The 18,128-nt window shown below is 43.1% G+C and overlaps 1 long non-coding RNA gene across 1 annotated transcript; it reads right to left on the minus strand.

The window, feature by feature from the left end:
• Positions 1-755: 755 nt before the first annotated feature.
• LOC142475683 (uncharacterized) lies at positions 756-13,215 on the minus strand. The gene is made up of 6 exons (XR_012791078.1): positions 13,114-13,215; positions 9,358-9,475; positions 8,303-8,369; positions 6,632-6,742; positions 3,212-3,321; positions 756-1,843 (listed from the first exon to the last, which is right to left on the minus strand). It is a non-coding gene; the product is annotated as an uncharacterized LOC142475683 (long non-coding RNA).
• Between the last annotated feature and the right edge of the window lie 4,913 nt (positions 13,216-18,128).

Raw genomic sequence — 18,128 nt, forward strand, 5'->3', positions numbered from 1 at the left:
CTGCTGTCCACCCATATATCCTTTGTCTTCGTTTGCTGATATGGTTACCTGATATCACCTGAATGATTTCCTCACTGCTGAAAGAAATGCTACATCATACTTCTCATTCCCCAACCCTTAAGTAAGTGTACTTCTTGTTCGTTACTGTATTATCTGTTGTGTTCACCTATATTCTAAGGAATAAATACAATTTATTATATCTTAAGCCTCGTTCAGTTCAAACCCAATTATTTTTGTGTAATATTAATAAGCCTGTGGAAGCTATCGTCACAAGGAGGTATTATAGTGTGTATTGTGGGGAGAATTAGTGTGTGTGTTGTTTGGGAGTGATATTCGGGAGGATTGTGTGTGCAGAAGGAAGAATGAGTGAGGGGGGAGTAAGGGAGCAGGATTGAATGAGAGGGGGTCATTGAGTGATAGCGGGGAGGGGAGGGAAGAGTGAGGAGAGTGGGTGTAGGAGGGAGCAGTGCAAGAGACCGTCGGGGGCAGAATACATGGTGAGAAGGGAGGCTGCCTAGAAGCATAAAAATCTACTTCACCGCTGTTCTGTACTCTCTTCAATACTCTGTGTTACAGATCTCTCTGGCAAGAAATGGGGTCCAATGGCAAAGACTGCTCTAAATAAGATAGTATAAATGAACACAGAGAGAAATTCCAAAGAGTAACCCAAGAAAATACAAGTGAAATCTAATCGTAAGGTAATTAGTCCCATTAAGTGAAATACATAAAGGAATAGTCCATAAAAAAGCACAAAGGAAAAAAATAGGAGTACTTTATTGTGATGTTACATTTCAGAGAATATAAAATTATAGGAAAACAATTCCACTTTGTTCAGAAAACCAGAAAGTCTTGGTCCCAGGTGGATTGAATTTTTATTGCAAATAAGTTCCTTAATACACAAGTAAAGAATATAGTTACTTATTCTATTCTCTACTGTAAGACGTGCCACATTGCCCAACATTTGGGTACAGTGCCCAGATTGTGACCATGCACTACAGAGGTGAGATTCCCCCAACTCCAATTTGCTACACACTCCAAGAGAGATTATTGTGATCAGAGGTGGAATGAGAGGGGTGAGAAGGGTCGCTGCCCAGGGAGTAGCCTGACAGGGGGTACAGAAATCTCTTTTGGTGCATATATTGCGGAGCTGCATTGATTGACTTGTCAATCAGCTCTGCTGCCTATCCCATTGACATCATGATCCGGCACTGTGATCAGCTGCAGCGCTGACCCAGGTGTGTTAGTGCAGCACTTTACAGGGAGGGAACAGAGGTTGTGGATGACAGATGCTGGGGATAGGCCATGAGTACGGGCCAGAGTAAGGTGGAGACTTTCTGTACTCTGCATACAGGACACTGCATGCATGACAGTGTCTGTGTGTGTGTGTGTGTGTGTGTGTGTGTATTCCAAGTGTCAGTGTGCATAAGTAAGTGTGCTCTGTAAGTATGCCTGTGTGGCAGGTATAGGGGGGTGGTTCAGCTGGAGGAACTTATCCAGGCACAAAAGCACATAGATGCCCCAGATTATACCACCCCAAATGCTGATAATATCCTGCTGCACTTTACAGAAGATGATGCAGATGTCAGTGGGTGGTGGGTTCATTAAATCCATCCATCATATCATAGCCACACTGTGCATATGATGTACTGAATCAATCACAGGAAGACATCTCCATGGTAGGGGTAGAAGTTAACAGAATATGTCCAGCACTGTGGTGTGTAGCCCATAAATAATAATTGTGCACATTACAGAACATACTTGCAACTGCAAGATCATTTTGCTGCTTGTAGTGTTTGCTCTTGTCCTGTGCAGTGTTGTCGTAGATCCGTCTCTTCAGTGTTCACTGCAATAAAAGTAAGACATTGCATTAATATTACAGAAGTTTGGGAGCTGAAATCCCACTATGCTGCAGACATTTTCCCTTTGCATAAGATTCTTGTGATTATATCTCAATGATGATCAATAACAACTACATCATAACACAGCCGCTCAATACAAAATATGTATTTGCTATCAATGGTCATGGAGGCCAAACGTCACACAATGTACAGATATACTGCTGCGGCCGAGTTTATTCGAGCATTTGCCCGTTCTTGGCCGCAGCAGTAACCTGGCACGCGCCGGAGGGTGCCGGGCGCACGCCGAAGCAGCGGAGCGCCCTCCGATCGGGGCTTTCTCCCTTCCGCTGCCGGGTCCGTCGGGTCCCCCGGAACCCCCTGCCGCTGTCCCCCACATCGCGGGACACCAGTGCTCCCTCGGGGAGCCCTGGACGCGCGTGCAGGGGGCGCAGGCACCCGATGACGCGTGACCGTGCATCGGTGATGCGCGGCACGCTGAGGGAGTGCGGCTAGCACGCCGGGGCATCCCCCGGCTTGCGGTGCTAGCCGTGCTTCAATAAAACGTGTCGGTAGTGTAGCAAGGATTATTTCTTCCTCTGGTGCATTATGATGGGATGTGTTGTAAGATTCTGCATTATTAGCATCACTGAATCTTTTGGAAACTGAGTAATATTCTATGTTTTAATGCAATATTATGGATGATCAGCCGGTAAAATAAAGCTTACTGTATCTGTAGCCATGCTCTACCCATGATGTGCTGAATCAATGACTGCAGAGTGATTCAGAGTGGTAAACATGACTGGAACTCATCTCTGAATAGAGGACAGAACAGCAGTGCAGAGTAGGAGGTGAATGTATCTCAAATGGAAGACTTAGTAGCTGTGTGGGGAGTAGACAGTACAGACTGATCAAATAAATAGTTAAAGGAGTATCTTCAACATTACTTGGCTTTGTTATCAACATTGAAGTTTCTCTTGTTTTTTCTGTTCTTTAAATCACTACTACTGATGCCATGTGTAACCTGTACTGAGAGATATACTCTACTGGCCTAGATGAAACCATATGATGCAAACAGGATTCATCCCACTCCAGATTCATATGATTGCACCACTTCAACCTTTAATAAAACACATAGAACTACAGCAGTGCGCTACTGCACATGTTCTTGTTATGAATGGTAGTAGATGTGGTCCTTGGGTCAATACTTCATACAGCAGCCACACTCTACTCATGATGTATTGAATCAACAAAAACCTGCATGGTACAGATCACAGGAAGGGTAGAGTAGAGGGGAATATGTCCAATGCGAAACCCTTAGCAGCTGGATTGTGTGGAGTCAACAAAACGACAAATACTAAATGAGAAATATACACATTGCTTATCTGTCTCTGTGTAGTCATTTTCCTCCTCTTCAACTGTCTTTCAAAATTTCTCTTCTGACAGAAAAGAAACACATGGCTTCAATATTCACTGTTCTTCCCTCCTGAAATAAAAGTTAAGCATTGCATGGTTATGATCATACATACAATGAACCTTGCGCCAAACCATGTGATCCAAAGTAAATCCACCTCCCTCCCATAGCTGTGTTCCTTCTAGAGCTTCTACCACACAAGTCATTAATGTTCGTGACACTGTACTGCAGTCACAGTCTGCACACAAAGTACTGAATCAATTACATCACACTGAAAAGGCAGTGTACATGATGCAATAGTTAACCATAATAACTCTGTCATGCAAATGACAGGAAAACCTATATGTATATCATTAGGGGAGAGGGGAAAAATAATTAAAAAATAAGTGCGACAAATAAAAACAGATTATAGGAAAGTAAATCCTTGCCCTGGGAACTTTACAATCTAATAGAAATGTTAGAAGACTTAAAGAGAGGCAGCAGTTGGGGGAAGAAGTGCAGTAGATGACAATGCTTGTCCTTAATGGTGGGTACAATTAGTAGAAAGCACATCTTGGGAACAATAGTTGTTAGCAGTGACTGTGGGTGTGGGACAGTAGCCACGAGTCAAAGTTTTTTAAATGCTTGATTTAAGTCGTGAATTTTAAGATTGGTCTTACATGTGGGTGGAAGAGGTTATGTTGGCATATACTGAGTGTGAGGAAGTTTCACATGTACGGTGCAGTGATGGAAAATGGTTTCAGGCAAGTGAGAGAACAGTAGAGGTGAAAGAAGTTTACAGGAGACAGTTATGGTTATAGTGCAAGAGACAAGCAAGGGCATAACGAGAGATCAAAGATGATATGCAAGAAGGAGCAGATTAATGGAGAGCCTTAACAAAAAGGTAAGGAGGAGAACTTTGTAGGTGATACAAAAACTTGATGGGATGCCAGGACAGGGATTTAAGGAGATGAGCAGAGACTGTTGTGGAAGAAAGTGAGATAATTCAAGCAGCAGAGTTTTGCATAGGAGAAAGTTGTGAAGCATGGAGGCCTGTTAGTAGTATGTTAAAATAACCTATAGGATAACAGTATACATTGGAGTTTTAGCAGTAGGTTGAGAGGGGAAAGGGAAGATCTTGGCAATATTACAGAGAAAGAGGCAACACATTTTACCCATAGCCGTGCATGTGAATGGAGATGGAATTGAAGAGCCAAATGTTACTCCTATGCAACATGTTTGATGACAAGATAGATGGTAGTACTGTTTACTGTGATGGAGAAAGGGGATAATATGAGCCCAGTTTTAGACATTAAGTTTAAGGCAGTGGAGTGCCATCCATGAGCATATAGCCAGGAGACAACCCAAGAGTAGAGACTGGATTGCAGGAGTGAGAACAGGGGTGGATAGATTTGTGTGTGTATCATCCGCATAGAGATTATATCTAAGGCCAAAAGCATTGATGAAGTCACCAAATGATAGTATGTAGAGAGAAAGAGAGATCTCAGAACAGAGACCTGATGTATACCCACAGACAGATCAATAGAAGACGAAGACATGTTAGCAACAGAGATGGAGAATGTGTGACAGGAAAGTTATGATGAAAACCAGGATAGAACTTTGTTACTGATACCAAGAGAGAGTTTAGAATATGAAGGAGGAGAGTGATTGAGAGCATCAAACGCAGCCGATAGATCAAGTAGGATTAGTAGGGAAAAACCTTGGGAATTAGCTTTAAGCACAGTCTGTAGAACGTGCTGTACGAAAGGCAGGTTGTAAAGGATCCAGGAGGGCATGTGATTTAAGAATGTTGACACTAGCAATTAGAAGGCAAACAGCATGAGGGATACAGAGCGGTAGTTAGTAAGGCACATAGGGTGTAGTTTGTTTCTGACAAAAGGGTGACCGCTACAGGCTTAAAGTAAGAGGGCAAAAATCCAGAGAATAGGGAGAAATTGAAGATGTGGGTGAGAGTGGGGACTAAGAGATGCAGTAAGGTGTGAGGGGATACGATCTAGAGGGCATGTGGTAGAGGGAGAATAGAAGATGATTAGCTTCCAGCTCTGTAAGAGAAGAAAAGGAGTCAAGTGCAGAAGGAGATTTGGGTAGAAGGAGAGAAGGGGGAAGGGACAGAAGGAATCTCCTTTTGGGTGGCATCCACCTTGCCTCTGAAGTAGTCAAATGCTTGAGGAGAAGTGAAGGAAGGATGGCAAGTGGGAGGAGAAGGTCAGTGGAGGGAGTCAAATACAGAGAAAAAAACAGCGTAAATTAAATTTGAGTGTTGATGAGTGTGGAAAAAAGTAGTGTATTTAGCCCTAGAGAGCAGCTTTATACAGGACAGGAGACATTTTTACTGTAGAAAAATCAAACAAAGTGTGAGATTTCCTCCGTAGGTATTAAGAACAGCGAGTGGAAGTGTGATGAGTGTGTTTGGGAATTTAGCCAAAGGTGTGGGTTAGAGGGATGAGTGTGTCAGAGCCTATAGGGGGCATATAGATAGGAGGATAGCATTGTAAGAGTTAATAAGATTGTTAGTTTAAGCAGAAAGAGAGAGAGAGAAGAGAGAAGAGAGGTTAGAGTAGATGTCAGAGGAGAGTTTAATTAAGCAGAGGCAAATCAGTGGGACAGGTAAGATGCGGTGAGGGGAATGACTGATTGTGACTGATGAGAGCAGAAGAGGTTATGTACAACTAGAGCCTTGTTAGTAAGAGTGGACATTCCAGAGGGCACAGGAGAAGGGAAGAGAAAAGTAAGGAAAGGAATGTGGATTACATTAGATAGGTTAACACTCTTAGTAGGGAGGCCTGATGTGTATATGAGCCGGTCCAAGATTATAAGAGATATCCCCCAACATCAGCGAGCATAGAAGGAGACACAGAGATAGGTGTAGAGAGAGACAGAGATAGGGATATGTAGAGAGAGAAGGGCGTCAAGAGAATGAGACAGATAGGCGTAGAGAGAGGAGACATAGAGAGAGGGGGCTTTGAGAGGGGGCGTAGAGAATGAGGGAAGGTGGAAGAGAATAGGATGTGCAGGAGAGCATTTCATTGAGCAGTGCAGAAATAGCTGCAATAGAGGTCTGTACAAATGGTGCTTTGTGTAGACACATGCAAAGGTAGGGGAAGGAAAGTGTATAGAACATGTGGATAAAAGCAGGAGTGTGGAAGTTAGAGAAATTAGAAAAGTTTTACAGAGCAGTGAGGAAACAGTAAACAGAAAGAACAAGAGAGAGGTTACATTGGGATGACGTGCTGTGGTAGAGAGAAATGCTAGGAGAGAGCCTCCAGATATTAGAGGACATGAATTGAGAGAGCAAATGTATAAATCAAAACCGGAGGGGGAGGTATAGCACGAAAGCTTGCACAGCAGTTGATGAAGATTATAGTCTTAAAGTTGCGTGTACCTGTCAGGGCACTCAAGAAGGTCAATGCTCACAAGTGCAGAGTTCATGAAGAAATGCTGAATCCAGTTCCCCTCCAATTTAATTTTAATATAACTTTTCCATTCTTCATTACTGCAAAAAGCAAACAAAACAAAACCACATTGCATTACTATTTTCAAAATGGATTGAATGACATATTCAACAGTAACTGTGTGATGCCAATATTGCCTTCTCACTCGTAGGCCAGTACGGTCAGGTACCCAGTACTGATAAAACAATAAGTGCCCGTACTAAGTACCAATATGAATTATAAGGAAATGTAAAATCTCCAGGTCTCTCTCCATCTCTGCAACAGATATATGGATAAGCCCATATTAAGGCATCACGTGACCGGAGCCGTCACTGACTGGGTATACGCAAAGATGCAGGGAGATGCAAAGAAAGGGAGGGAGAGAGACAGGGAGAAGATGGGAAACGGAGGGAGGCACGGATGGCAGGCCTCTCTCTTTCACTGGTGCATGCAAGGAGCTGGTCCCAACATCCACAAAGTGTGTGTGTATTATTGGTTGTGTTTTATGGCGGTAGGAGGATAGTGTGTATATTGTGTGTGTGTGGGAGTATTATATTGTGTGTAGGGTATTATAGTGTGTATATTATGTTGAGGTGCAGAGGAGAGTGTTAGATTGGGTATCTTGTGTTAGGGGGTATTGTGTATATTGTGTTTAAGACTATAATATTATTGGGGAGATTATTATTGAGGAGGTATTAAAGTGTGTATTGTGGGGAGTATTAGTGTATGTATTATTTGTGGGTGACAGATGCTGTGGGTAGGCCAAGAGTACGGGCCAGACTAAGGTGGAGACTTTCTGTACTCTGCATACAGGACTCTACATGCACTGCAGAGGTGAAATTCCCCCAACTCCAATTTGCTACACTCTCCAAGAGAGAATATTGTGATCAGAGGTGGAAGATGAGCAGGGTCACTGCCCAGGGAGTAGCCTGTCAGGGGGCATGGAAATCTCTTTTGGTGCGTATGTTGCCACGTGGCATTGATTGACCGGTCAATTAGCACTGCTTCCTATCACAGTGACATGATCCGGTGCTGTGATCGGTTGCAGCGCTGACCAAGGTGTGTTAGTGCAGCAATTTACAGGGAGGGAACAGAGGTTGTGGGTGACAGATGCTGGGGGTAGGCCAAGAGTACGGGCCAGAGCAAGGTGGAGATATTCTGTACTCTGCATGCCCATCCTGCATGCCCAGGACTCTGCATGCATGCCAGTGGCTGTGGGGTGTGTGTGTGTAGGTATGCCAAGTGTCAGTGTGCATAAGTAAGTGTGCTGTGTGTGTAAGTAAGTTTGCCTGTGTGGCAGGAGGTGTAGGGGGGTGGGGGGCGGGGGGCGGTTCAGCTGGAGGACTTTACCCAGCACAAAAGCACATAGATGCCTCTGATTATATCACCCCAAATGCTGATAATATCCTGCTGTAGATGCACTTTACAGAAGATGATACAGATGTCATCAGTGTTTGGTGGGTTCATTAAATCAATCCATCATATAATAGCCACACTGTGCATATGATGTACTGAATCAGTAACACCAGGAAGACATCTCCATGTTAGGAGTAGAGTTGAAGTTAACAGAATATGTCCAGCACTGTGGTGTGGAGCCCATACATAATAATTGTGCACATTACCAGAACAACATATTGTCAACTGCATGATCATTTTGCTGTTGTAGTAGATCCGTCTCTTCGGTGTTCACTGCAATAAAAGTAAGACATTGCATTAATATTACAGAAGTTTGGGGGCTGAAATCCCACTATGCTAATGACAGTTTCCCTTTGCATAAGATTCTTGTGATTATATCTCAATGATGATCAATAACAACTACATCATAACACAGCTGCTCTATACAGAATATGTATTTGCCATCAATGGTCATGGAGGCAATATGTCACACAATGTACATATATAGCAAGGATTATTTCTTCCTCTGGTGTATTATGATGGGAGGGTGAGATTCTGCATTATCAGCATCAGTAAATCTGTAGGAAACTGAGTGATATTCTATTTTTTGATGCAATATTAGGGTAAAATAAAGCTTGCTGTATCTATAGCCATGCTCTACCCATGATGTGCTGAATCAATGACTGCAGAGCGATTTAGAGTGGTAAACATGACTTGAACTCATCTCTGAATAGAGGGTAGCACAGTAGTGCAGAGTAGAAGGTGAATGTATCTCAAATGGAAACCCTTAGCAGCTGTGTGGGGAGTAGACAGTACAGACTGACCAAGTAAATAGTAAAAAGTAGTAACTTCAACATTACTTGGTTTTGTTCTCCACTCCTGTTTTTCTGTTCTTTAAATCACTAATACTGATGCCATATGTAACCTGTACTGAGAGTTATATACTCTACTGGCCTAGATCAAATTAAATGATGCAAACAGGATCCCTCCCACTCAAGATTCATATGATTGCACCACCTCAACCTTTCATAGCAATAACATAGAACTGCAGCAGTGCGCTACTGCACATGTTCTTGTTATGAATGGTAGTAGATGTGGTCCTTGGGTCAGTACTTCATACTGTAGCCACACTCTATTCATGATGTATTGAATCAACAAAAATCTGCATGGTACAGATCACAGGAAGGGGTGGAGTAGAGGTGAATATGTCCAATGCGAAACCCTTAGCAGCCGGATTTTTTGGAGTCAATAAAACGACAAATACTAAATGAGAAATATACACATTGCTTATCTGTCTCTGTGTAGTCATTTTCCTCCTCTTCAACTGTCCTTCAATTTTCTATTTTGCAAGAAAATGAACACATGGCTTCAATATTCACTTCTGTTCTGCAGTCTTTCCTCTTGAAATAAAAAAGTTAAGCATTGCATTATTATTATTATAATTATTATTGACGATACATACAATGAACCTTGCTCCAAACCATGTGATACAAAGCAAATCCACCTCCCTCCCACAGCTGTGCTCCTTCTAGAGCTTCTACCACACAAGTTATTCATATCAGTGAAACTGTACTGCAGTCCCGGTCTGCACACAATCTACTGAATCAATGACATCACACTGTGTCACACAATGTCATGCTAACGACAGGAAACAATCTTTGTATATATCTTTGTATATATAATAATAATAATAATAATAATAATAATAATAATAAAAAAAATAAGACAGGACAGACACTCCTACATTGCAATCAATAGAAAATAACTGGGACAGGCACTTCAAGGATGCATACGGTCCCGGATAAACTGTAGCTACCTATACACGTGTGCCTTGTCTCTAGACTCTGCATATATCTCTATTTATATACCACCCATTGTGTACTCAGCGCTTTACAAGAGAGACCAAAAAGTACAGGAAATTATTATACAATAAGTTCAACAAACAAAAACAGACAATAGGAAAGTAAATCCCTGTCCTGGGTAGTTTACAATCTAAGAGAAATGTAAGGAGACTTACAGAGAGACAACAGGTGGGGGAACAAGTGCAGTAGATGACAATGCTTGTCCTTAATGGTGGGTACTTGTAGTATAAAGCACTTCTTGGGAACAATAGTTAGTGACTGAATGAGTGACAGTAGCAACGAGTAAAAGCTATTGAAATGCTTCATTTAAGTTGTGAATTTTAAGGTTGATCTTAAATGTGGGTGGAAGAGGGTATGTTGGCATATACTGAGTGTGTGTGAGTTTCACAGGTAAATTGATGGGAAAGGGTTTCAGGCAAGAGAGCGAGTGCGCAGTAGAGGTGTAAGAAGTATAATGGAGACAGTTATTAGTAGAGCTTAGGAGACGAGGAAGGGCATAACGAGACCAAAGATGATATGTAGGAAGGAGCAGATGAATAGAGAATAGTGTTGGACTGGGTCCTCAACTATAAAAAAATGGGTAACGGGTACCCGGCCAAAATGAAAGGTTCTACCCGGTCGGGTACACGGTTTGGCACTTACCTTCCGGGTGGCAGTGACATCTAGGATCAGCAGCAGTCCTGTGACGGTGGCAGCATCTGTGGTGTCTTCAGCCGGCGGGGGAGCTGCAGGCTCACAGACACAGCTTACCTGCTTCGGTGCTGTGGAAGTGATTCCTGCAGCTCCCCCCGCCAGGTGAAGACACCTCTGATGCTGCCAACATCAGAGGACTGCTGCTGCTGATCCTAGATGTCTTAGGAAAGGTAAGTATAAAAGATTATTTCCAGCTGCCCTGACATTACCCGACGCCGGGTATTACCCGGCCAAGTCCACTTCTCAGTGGCCGGTTTCGAGTAATGTCCGGGTAGCTGGAAATGTGTCGGGTAACGCCGGGTACTCGGTACACCACTAATAGAGAACCTTAACAAAAAGGTAAGGAGGAGAACTTTGTAGGTGATCTGAAACTTGATGGGAAGCAAGGAGAGGGATTTAAGGAGGAGGAGATGAGCAGATACTGTTGTGGGAGAAAGGGAAATTATTCAAGCAGCAGAGTTTTGGATAGATTGCAAATGAGAAAGTTGTGAAGCAGGGAGCCCTGTTAGCAGTATGTTAACCCATACGATAAGGGCATGCATTGGCGTTTTAGCAGTAGATTGACAGAGAAAAGGGCAAATCTTGGAAATATTACAGAGAAAGAATCAACAAACTTTAGCCAGTGTCGTGAATGAAGATGGAAAGGGAAGAGTCAAATGTTACTCCTAGGCAATGTGCTTTCATGACAGGATGATGGTAGTACTGTTTACTGCGATGGAGAAAGGTGATATTAGGCCAGATTTAGGGGGAAATATGAGGAGCTCAGTTTTAGACATTAGGTTTAAGGCAGAAGAGTGTCATCCATGGAGGATATAGCCAGGAGGCCACCCGAAACTAGGAACTAAATTGCAGGAGTGACGGTAGGGTGGATAGGTGTGTGTATCATCTGCATAGAGATGATATCAAGGGCCAAAATAGTTGATAAGGTCAACTAGTGATAGTATGTAGTGAGAGAGGTCCCAGAACAGAGTCCTGAGGTATACCAACAGACAAAACAACAGGAGACAAAGACACGTTAGCAACAGAGATGGAGAATGTGTGATGGAGAAGTATGATGAAAACCAGGATATAAGTTTGCTGCGGATACGAAGAAAGAGTTTAGAATATGAATGAGAAGAGTGATTGACAGTATCAAAAGCAGAAGAGAGATCAAGCAGGATTAGTAAGTAAAATGGACCTTGGGAATTTTCTTTATGTACATAATTGGTTACATTGGGAAAGGCAGATTGTGAAGGGCCCAGAGGAGCATGTGATTTAAGAATGTTGATCAAACGGGAGATCACAAGACGTTCTAGCAATTAGGAGGCAAATGGTAGGACGGATACAGGGCGATAGTTAGAAATTCACACAAGGTCAAGGTTATTTTTGAGAATAGGGGTGACCACTGCATGCTTAAAAGGAAGAGTTGAAAGAGCCAAAGGATATGGAGGAATTGAAGATGTGGGTGAGAGTGAGAGTGAGAATATAGGATTGAGAGGGCATGTGGTAGAGGGAGAAGAGAAGATCAGGTTCCAGCTTTGTGACAGGAGAAAAGGAGTCAAGAGTGCAATGAGATCTAGATAGAAAAAGAGAGAGGGGGAAGGGAGAGAACGAATCTACTTGTGGATGGCATCCACCTTGCCTCAAGTGAGCAAAGGCTTGAGGAGAAATAAAGGATGGATGTTAAGTGGGAGGAGAAAGTCAGTGGTGGGACTCAAATACATAGAAGACAGTGTGAATTAAATTGGAGTGTTGATGAGTGAGGAAAAAGTAGTGTTTGACCTTAAAAAAAGGAGCAGAGTTTTACAGAACAGGACAAAGGTTTAGTGTAGAAAATCAGACTGTGAGATTTCCTCCATAGGTGTTAAGAGCAGCAGTGTGATGTGATGAAGTGTGATGAGAGCGTGCTTGTGAATTTAACCAATGCATGGGTTAGGCTGCGTCTATAGTAAGCACGCAACAGAAGGCAAAGTTAGCGCATGCCTGTCGCTCCAGCAATCCCTGCACTGAGGTCCGAGGCGACGGGGAGGCCCTGCATCGCTCGCACGCACTGTGGACGACCAAGCGTGTGCCCATGATAATCACGGCCTTAGAGGGATGAGTGTGTCAGAGCCTAGAAGGGGCATATAGATGATGGAGGAGGAGGGAGGAGGAGATGATAGCATTGTAAGAGTTAACAAGATAGTTAGTTTAAGCAGAAAGTGAGGAGAGGTTAGAGATAAGGGTAGATGTCAGAGGAGAGAGTTCAATTAAGCTGAGGTATCGAGTAGGACAGGGGTGAGGGGAATGAGAAGTGGTGGATGATGAGAGCAGAAGAGATCATGTACAAATAGACCATGTTAGTCGTAGAGCAGACATTCCAGAGGGCACGTGAGAAGGGAAGAGTAAAGTGAGACAAGGAATGTGGATTACATTAGATGGGTTAATACGCTTAGCAGGGAGGTGGAGAGAGAGGCAAGAGGCAGAGGGTGGTGTAGGGGTAGAGGAAGAGATGTTGCATGTACCTTGTCAGAACATTAAAGAACGTCAATTCACACTGGTGCAGAGTTGATGATGAAATGCTGAATCCAGTTCACGTCCAATTCAATTTTAACAGAACTTTTTCATTCTTCATTACTGCAAAAAAAAAAGTAAAAAACAATGCATTACTATTTTCAAAATGGATTGAATTCCCCCACCAATGACTATGTGTTACCAATATATCCCTCTCAGTCCCACTGCAGCACATACTGTACCAGTGTGAAAGTAAGAAGGTACACAGTACCGGTAAAACAATACGTGCCGGTACTATGCACCATATGAATTATAAGGGGATGTAAATCTCCCAGTCTCTCTCCATATCCGCAACAGAGCGGGCTCCGGTCAGTGGCATGGATGCCCATATATGGATATGCTCATATTTGGGCATCCCATGTCACTGACCGGAGCCGGCTCTGAGTATAGGGATATATGCGGAGACGCAGAGGTGCAAGGAAATGGGAGGAGGCACGGTGAGAAACAGGGAGAGACCACAGGAAGATAGAGGGCAACAACTTCCACAAGGTACTTGTATGGGTATAATTGTTTGTATTTTGTGCAGAGGGGGTAATTTCAGATAAAATACAATTCTCCACCCTCTACGAAACAATTCCACTTTGTTCAGTAAGCCAGAAAGTCTTGGTCCCATGTGGACTGAATTTAATGCAAATAAGGTCCTTAATACACAAGTAAAGAATAAAGTTACTTATTCTCTACTGTAAGAAGTGCCACATTGCCCACTATTTGGGTCCTGTGCCCAGATTGTGACCATGCATGGCAGAGGTGAGATTCCCCCAACTCCAATTTGCTACACTCTCCAAGAGAGATAATTGTGATCAGAGGTGGAACTAGGGGAGGGTGTGAGCAGGGTCACTGCCCAGGGAGTAACCTGACTGGGGGCACGGAAATCTCATTTAGTGCATATGTTGCGGCACTGCATTGATTGACCGGTCAATCTGCACTGCTGCCTTTCACAGTGACATCCTGATCGGGCACTGTGATCAGCTATAGCACTGACCCAGGTGAGATAGTTCAGCACTTTACAAGGAGGGAACAGATGTTGTGGGTGACAGATGCTGGAGGTAGGCCAAGACTGTTGGCCAGAGTAACGTGGAGACTTACTGCACTCTGCATGCCCATCCTCTCCCTGACATCAGGGGAAGGAAGTGGCCCTGGGGTGTGTGTAGGTATGCCAGATGTCAGTGTATGCATAAGTAAGTATGCCTGTGTAGTGGGAGGTGTAGGGGCGTTAAGCTGGAGGACTTAAAACAGGCACAAAAGCACATAGATACCTCTGATTATACCGCACCAAATGCTGATAATATCATGCTGTAGCTGCACTTTACAGAAGATGATGCAGATGTCATCATTGGTTGGTGGGTTCATTAAATCAATCCATCATATCATAACCACACTGTGCATATGATGTACTGAATCAGTAACACCAGGAAGACATCTCCATGTTAGGAGTAGAGTTGAAGTTAACAGAATATGTCCAGCACTGTGGTGTGTAGCCCATAAATAATAATTGTGCACATTACCAGAACAACATACTGTCAACTGCAAGATCATTTTGCTGCTTGTAGCGTATGCTCATCCTGTACAGTGTTGTAGTAGATCCGTCTCTTCAGTGTTCACTGCAACAAAAGTAAGACATTGCATTAATATTACAGACGTTTGGGGGCTGAAATCTCACTTCGCTGCGGACAATTTCCCTTTGCATAAGATTCTTGTGATTATGTCAATGATGATCAATAACTGCATCATAACACAGCCGCTCTATACAGAAGATGTACTTGCTCTCATTGGTCATTGAGGTAATACGTCACACAATGTACAGATATAGCAAGGATTATTTCTCCCACTTGTGCATTATGGCATTATGATGGGAAATGTTGTGAGATTCTGCATTATCAGCATCACTGAATCTTTTGGAAATTAAGTGATATTCTATGTTTTAATGCAATATTATGGGTGATCAGCCGGTAAAATAATAATAGCTTGCTGTATCTGTAGCCATGCTCTACCCATGATGTGCTGAACCAATGACTGCAGAGAGATTCAGAGTGCTAAACATGACTGGAACGCATCTCTGAATAATGGGCAGCAAAGCAGTGCAGAATAGGAGGTGAAAGTATTTAAAATGGAAGATCCTTAGCAGCTGTGTGGAGAGTAGACAGTACAGACTGACCAAGTAAATGGTAAAAGGAGTAACTTCAACATTACTTGGCTTTGTTCTCCACATTGAAGCTTTCCTCCTCTTTAAATCACTAATACTGATGCCATGTGTAACCTGTACTGAGAGTTATATAATCTACTGGCCTAGATGAAACCATATGATGCAAACAGGATCCATCCCACTCCAGATTCATAGAATTGAACCACCTCAACCTTTCATAACAATCACATAGAACTGCAGCTGTGCGCTACTGCACATGTTCTTGTTATGAATGGTAGTAGATGTGGTCCTTGGGTCTTTACTTCATACTGTAGCCACCCTCTACTCATGATGTATTGAATCAACGAAAACTTGCATGGTTCAGATCACAGGAAGGGGTAGAGTAGAGATGAAAATATTCAATGTGAAACCCGTAGCAGCCGGATTGTGTGGAGTCAATAAAACGACAAATACTAAATGGTAAATGAGAAATATACACATTGCTTATCTGTCTCTGTGTAGTAATTTTCCTTCTCTTCAACTGTCCTTCAAATTTTCTCTTTTGCAAGAAAAGGAACACATGGCTTCAATATTCACTTCTGTTCTGCAGTCATCCCTCCTGAAATAAAAGTTAAGCATTGCATTGTTATTATGATAATACATACAATAAACCTTGCTCCAAACCATTTGATGCAAAGCAAATCCACCTCCCACCCACAGCTGTGCTCCTTCTAGAGCATGCATGTCAAACTCCAGTCCTCGAGGGTCCCAAACAGGCCAGGTTTTCAGTAGGGATATCCTGAAAACCTGGCCTGTTTGCTGCCCTCGAGGACTGGAGTTTGACATCCTTGTTCTTGAGCTTCTACCACGCAAGTCATCCATGTGAGTGACACTGTACTGCAGTCCTGGTCTGCACACAATCTACTGAATCAATGACATCACACTGTAAAGGCAATCTACAAGATGTATTAGTTGTCCACACTTCCGAAATGTTACTTTTATGTCCAAATCACTTATTCCCATGACCTGATATTTGTATTTGTTATTTATAGGATTGTCACAAAGAGTTGATGAGGTCACCAAATGATAGTATGTAGAGAGAAAGAGAGATCTCAGAACAGAGCCCTGATGTATACCCACAGACAGATCAATAGAAGACGAAGACATGTTAGCAACAGAGATGGAGAATGTGTGACAGGAAAGTTATGATGAAAACCAGGATAGAACTGTGTTACGGATACCAAGAGAGAGTTTAGAATATGAAGGAGGAGAGTGATTGAGAGCATCAAACGCAGCAGATAGATCAAGTAGGATTAGTAGGGAAAAGTGACCTTGGGAATTTGCTTTAAGCACAGTCTGTAGAACGAGCTGTACGAAAGGCAGGTTGTAAAGGATCCAGGAGGGCATGTGATTTAAGAATGTTGACATTCTAGCAATTAGGAGACAAACAGCAGGAGGGATACAGGGCGGTAGTTAGTAAGGTACATAGGGTGTAGGTTGTTTCTGAGAAAAGGGTGACCACTACAGGCTTAAAGTAAGAGGGTAAAGAGCCAGAGAATAGGGAGGAATTGAAGATGTGGGTGAGAGTGGGGACTAAGAGATGCAGTAAGGTGTGAGGGGATACGATCTAGAGGGCATGTGGTAGAGGGAGAAGAGAAGATGATTAGCTTCCAGCTCTGTAAGAGAAGAAAAGGAGTCAAATGCAGAAGGAGAATTAGGTAGAAGGAGAGAAGGGGGAAGGGACAGAAGGAATCTCCTTGTGGGTGGCATCCACCTTGCCTCTGAAGTAGTCAAATGCTTGAGGAGAAGTGAAGGAAGGATGGCAAGTGTGAGGAGAAGGTTAGTGGAGGGAGTCAAATACAGGGAAAAAAAGACAGCGTAAATTAAATTTGAGTGTTGATGAATGTGAAAAAAAAGTAGTGTGGTTTGGCCCCAGAGAGCAGCTTTATACAGGACTGGAGACATTTTTACTGTAGAAAAATCAAATATCAATTGTGTGATTTCCTTCATAGGCATTAAGAACAGCGAGTGGAAGTGTGATGAACATGTTTGGGAATTTAGCCAAGGGTGTGGGCTAGAGGGACAAGTGTGTCAGAGCCTAGAGGGGGCATATAGATAGGAGGATAGCATTGTAAGAGTTAATAAGATTGTTAGTTTAAGCGGAAAGAGAGAGAGAGCAGAGAGGTTAGAGTAGATGTCAGAGGAGAGTTTAATTAAGCAGAGGCAAATCAGTGGGACAGGTAAGATGGGGTGAGGGGAATGACTGATTGTGAATGATGAGAGCAGAAGAGGTCATGTACAACTAGAGCCTTGTTAGTCAGAGAACGGACATTCCAGAGGGCATAGGAGAAGGGAAGAGAAAAGTAAGGAAAGGAATGTGGATTACATTAGATAGGTTAACACTCTTAGCAGGGAGGCAGAGGCAGGGAGGCCCGATGTGTATATGAGCAGGTTCAAGATTATAAGAGATATCCCACACATCAGCAAACATAGAAGGAGACACAGAGATAGGTGTAGAGAGAGACAGAGATAGCTCTATGTAGAGAGAGAGGGACGTAGAGAGAATGAGACAGATAGGCGCAGAGAGAGGGGGCGCAGAGAGAGGAGGCGCCAAAAGAGGGGGCGCAGAGAGAGGGGGCACAGAGAATAGGATATTAAAGAGTGCTTTTCATTGAGCAGTGCAGAAATAGCTGCAATAGAGGTCTGTACAAATGGTGCAGTGTGTAGACACATGCAAAGGTAGGGGAAGGAAAGAGGAGAACATGTGGATAAAAGCAGGAGTGTGGAAGTTAGAGAAATTAGAAAAGTTTAACAGAGGAGTGAGGAAACAGCAAGCAGAAAGAA

Source organism: Ascaphus truei, unplaced genomic scaffold (genome assembly GCF_040206685.1).
Source record: "Ascaphus truei isolate aAscTru1 unplaced genomic scaffold, aAscTru1.hap1 HAP1_SCAFFOLD_1329, whole genome shotgun sequence".
NCBI lineage: Eukaryota > Metazoa > Chordata > Amphibia > Anura > Ascaphidae > Ascaphus > Ascaphus truei.